Source organism: Schistocerca americana, unplaced genomic scaffold, assembly GCF_021461395.2.
Source record: "Schistocerca americana isolate TAMUIC-IGC-003095 unplaced genomic scaffold, iqSchAmer2.1 HiC_scaffold_243, whole genome shotgun sequence".
Lineage (NCBI taxonomy): Eukaryota > Metazoa > Arthropoda > Insecta > Orthoptera > Acrididae > Schistocerca > Schistocerca americana.
This window is the reverse complement of record NW_025725954.1, coordinates 197,501-202,500: the sequence shown is the minus strand read 5'-3', so window position 1 is coordinate 202,500 and position 5,000 is coordinate 197,501. Positions and strand designations below refer to the sequence as shown.

General features: G+C 51.8%; 1 non-coding gene across 1 annotated transcript in view; it reads left to right on the top strand.

Annotated features, from left to right (window-relative positions):
- The first annotated feature begins 4,779 nt into the window (after window positions 1-4,779).
- The window catches only part of LOC124576040, a 1,910-nt gene continuing 1,689 nt past the window's right edge, over window positions 4,780-5,000 (top strand). The window contains exon 1 of the ribosomal RNA XR_006972463.1: window positions 4,780-5,000. This exon is cut by the window's right edge and continues 1,689 nt beyond it. This is a non-coding gene — a ribosomal RNA (small subunit ribosomal RNA).

Genomic DNA, 5,000 nt, shown 5'->3' with positions numbered 1-5,000 from the left:
AACTCCAGCGGATGAACGGCGGACTTTTCCCGCAGTCGCAATGTGCAATCCACCCCTATAACACGCGTTTCATGAAGAGTTATCTCCAATATGCGACATTCCCGCTGTCCCTATACATGAGCTGCGGGCTGTACCAGTTACGAGCTAGAGACGCGACCGCGTTGCTCTCTGTACGAATGCCGATGCTGAGCGGTCAGCTAGGAGGCGCTCCATCCATGTCGGTACCGGTGAGCGTTGCACTCGCAGTCGCAAGAACGTACGGCAAGTATATTACCTGGAAGAGTCAATGACAGTCCACGCCCCCCTGCGTGGGAAGAGTCTTTCTAGGCCATGACCCACCGGAAGGGCGCAGCGTCCCCCACCCCAGACATGTGACGTCACACCATCGGTATTGACGACTAGACTGATTCCTTATAATCATTTGCCATACACCGGTGGAAGCTGCCGAGACGAGTAACTACATAGCGGGCTCGCCGTGTCACTAATGTACAGAGATACAACAGTTTCGACTGGAACCGGATTAAACGTATACACGGCGCTGATTAGTAATAGATAGAGCCATCAGAATACAGATAATGTATACAACTGTCCGTATACATGCTGAAAGACTCTGCTCACAATCACAACCACACGTCAGCCACACACCCTTATCACGCACTACTCTCTGCCTGTAACACGCACACAGACAATATGTAAGCACCAGCATGGAACAACACCCAGTGCATCCTCTCCGCCACATTAGACAATCCACACTGTCATAACCAGACTGGGAGGTCCACTCAGAAAACAGAATATCCCACCCACCCGACAACCACCATTGCTCAGCCAAGCCACCAACACCCACACATGTCCTACACAGGGGTGCACCCAACATCACAATACTGCCTCCTCTCACAGCACACAAACAATGGCAGGAATGAAAGACACAGGTCTGCCACAAGCATGGAATGAGAGCGCCGCCTGTCATGAGCCAAAGGTGCATCCTGACGTGGCAAATCAGATGATGCCGCAGGCATCCACTTACTATAATCACAATCAACAAACCGGCCGCCCCGCCCCGCCCCCCATTAAACCTTTCCTTACAACAATGTGTACCTTAACCTAACCTATATCGTACCGTAACCTAACCTATATCGTACCGTAACCTAACCTATGTCGTACCGTAACCTAACCTATGTCGTACCGTAACCTAACCTATGTCGTACCGTAACCTAACCTATGTCGTACCGTAACCTAACCTATGTCGTACCGTAACCTAACCTATGTCGTACCGTAACCTAACCTATGTCGTACCGTAACCTAACCTATGTCGTACCGTAACCTAACCTATGTCGTACCGTAACCTAACCTATGTCGTACCGTAACCTAACCTATGTCGTACCTTAACCTAACCTATGTCGTACCTTAACCTAACCTATGTCGTACCTTAACCTAACCTATGTCGTACCTTAACCTAACCTATGTCGTACCTTAACCTAACCTATGTCGTACCTTAACCTAACCTATGTCGTACCTTAACCTAACCTATGTCGTACCTTAACCTAACCTATGTCGTACCTTAACCTAACCTATGTCGTACCTTAACCTAACCTATGTCGTACCTTAACCTAACCTATGTCGTACCTTAACCTAACCTATGTCGTACCTTAACCTAACCTATGTCGTACCTTAACCTAACCTATGTCGTACCTTAACCTAACCTATGTCGTACCTTAACCTAACCTATGTCGTACCTTAACCTAACCTATGTCGTACCTTAACCTAACCTATGTCGTACCTTAACCTAACCTATGTCGTACCTTAACCTAACCTATGTCGTACCTTAACCTAACCTATGTCGTACCTTAACCTAACCTATGTCGTACCTTAACCTAACCTATGTCGTACCTTAACCTAACCTATGTCGTACCTTAACCTAACCTATGTCGTACCTTAACCTAACCTATGTCGTACCTTAACCTAACCTATGTCGTACCTTAACCTAACCTATGTCGTACCTTAACCTAACCTGTATTGCGCCTTAACCTAACCTGTATTGCGCCTTAACCTAACCTGTATTGCGCCTTAACGTAACCTGTATTGCGCCTTAACGTAACCTGTATTGCGCCTTAACGTAACCTGTATTGCGCCTTAACGTAACCTGTATTGCGCCTTAACGTAACCTGTATTGCGCCTTAACGTAACCTGTATTGCGCCTTAACGTAACCTGTATTGCGCCTTAACGTAACCTGTATTGCGCCTTAACGTAACCTGTATTGCGCCTTAACGTAACCTGTATTGCGCCTTAACGTAACCTGTATTGCGCCTTAACGTAACCTGTATTGCGCCTTAACGTAACCTGTATTGCGCCTTAACGTAACCTGTATTGCGCCTTAACGTAACCTGTATTGCGCCTTAACGTAACCTGTATTGCGCCTTAACGTAACCTGTATTGCGCCTTAACGTAACCTGTATTGCGCCTTAACGTAACCTGTATTGCGCCTTAACGTAACCTGTATTGCGCCTTAACGTAACCTGTATTGCGCCTTAACGTAACCTGCATTGCGCCTTAACGTAACCTGCATTGCGCCTTAACGTAACCTGTATTGCGCCTTAACGTAACCTGTATTGCGCCTTAACGTAACCTGTATTGCGCCTTAACGTAACCTGTATTGCGCCTTAACGTAACCTGTATTGCGCCTTAACGTAACCTGTATTGCGCCTTAACGTAACCTGTATTGCGCCTTAACGTAACCGATATTGCGCCTTAACGTAACCTATATTGCGCCGTAACGTAACCTATATTGCGCCGTAACGTAACCCACATTGCCCCTTAACGTAACCCACATTGCCCCTTAACGTAACCCACATTGCCCCTTAACGTAACCCAACACACGTTGGGCCTTAACCCAACACACGTTGGGCCTTAACCCAACACACGTTGGGCCTTAACCCAACACACGTTGGGCCTTAACCCAACACACGTTGGGCCTTAACCCAACACACGTTGGGCCTTAACCCAACACACGTTGGGCCTTAACCCAACACACGTTGGGCCTTAACCCAACACACGTTGGGCCTTAACCTGCTCTGTAATTGTCATACGACGCGTTAAATTAGTGTAGTGTTGCCTAACTGCAACCCCCGCAATATAGTTTGCTACTCGCACTGCCCGGTCCCCAGTGTATCGCTTCATGTTAAACACCTTGCAGCTATACACTGTAATGTGGATGGCAGCAGGACGTACATGCTCAATGCCCTTTGCAGTTGTTCATTGGCATTTGCAGTTGTTCATTGGCATTCGCATGTGCGAAGCACTTAGCCTACGCTGTGGTACGGCCTGTGTCAACTGTCCGCTGATGTTGTACGTCCAAATCACACACTGTACTGCACATTGGTCCTCATGTACTGAATGATACATCGTGGTACATGTGACCGTACAACGACTGCGCCAACAACGGCGAACCATGCGGTCCAAATGTTGTGCACTCAGCTACGTGTCGTCTCCCTATAAGAGCTGGATTGCAGTGTGGTATGCCCTGGATGGCGATCAGCATGAGCCGTCTGTTGATGTAGTGGCGCGTGTTGTCAGACGTAGTCGTCTCTTCTCACACACCGTGATAGCATGGTGCACTGCGTTCCACATCTGCGACATGCGACAGAGGCCGGTTGACAGTCGTTCGCGCAATGGACATCGCATACGTACGGGGGCCACCTTCCACGTGTTCGCGAAGCGTGCACATGTTGTTGCGTGTATGTGGGCAGACATAGTGTGTCGTGACACCTGACACAGGCATGCAACAATCGTTGAATTTGCAAATGGCGATGGACGCCTACGTTTGCTGGTGACGTTATGCAAATGAACAACTGGTAAACCGTTGTGGTGCGGTTGTTCTCGCTAGAGGTGAATCAGTGATGGCGACGATCGGTTGAGCTACCAACCGGTTGTTCCAGCGATACCCACCATGCCCACGAACGTGAATGGCATCTGGGTGTGAAGCGATACGCGGCGGTGGCTGGGTGGGACCGTCCCCGGCCGGTGAGGGGGGGCCTCCCGGCGTGCTGGCCGCGCGGTGCGTGGGCGCACGCGCTACAGCCGGCTGGTGGGGGCGGCCAGTGGCAGGCGCGCCGGCCGACGGAGGCGGCAGGCGGCGCAGCTGCGCGCCGGCGCACCCTGCACGCGGCGCCGTGCGGCCAAAGTAGGTCCTCGCGGGCCCGGTGCGAAGCGCGGTGGACATCTGCAGTGTGCTGGTCCGATTGAGGACTGTGTGCGCTGAGGATGCGCCGCCGCCCGGCGCTCGGCGCCGCGACGCCGTCTGCTGCTCGGTCGCCTCTGCGGTTCTCGCAGGTGGTTTGTATCGCAGCTGTGCGGACGTGTTGGCGCGTGCGCTGTGCTGGGAGAGTTCGCTTCGGCACCCAAGTGGGGCTTTTGTCCTTCTGTGGCGCTGGCGTTGGAGCTGCCGGTCACCGTAGGTGGCGCGTGTTGTCTCCCGCCGGCAATGCCACGACAGCACGCTCCCGGGCCTCTGTCGGCAGCGGCAAGCTCAGTTGGGAGCACGGGTGGTCGCACCTAAAGCGTCTACTCGCCAAACTCCGGGCGATTGCGCCTCTCTCGAACCCGACCAAGTACTTAGGACGGCGCTGCGCGCCGCCGGGACCTGAGAGGGTTTCGAGGTGTATTGTGCAGGGGAGCTCAGCCTCCTCCTGTTTGCAGAATAATTGAGCGGACGCTTGCGTGTTCGCGCGGGCCCCCGGGACACACTCCCGGGCGGCCGGCTGCTCAGCTCTAGTTGACGCAGCTCCCTGGTTGATCCTGCCAGTAGTCATATGCTTGTCTCAAAGATTAAGCCATGCATGTCTCAGTACAAGCCGCATTAAGGTGAAACCGCGAATGGCTCATTAAATCAGTTATGGTTCCTTAGATCGTACCCACGTTACTTGGATAACTGTGGTAATTCTAGAGCTAATACATGCAAACAGAGTCCCGACCAGAGATGGAAGGGACGCTTTTATTAGATCAA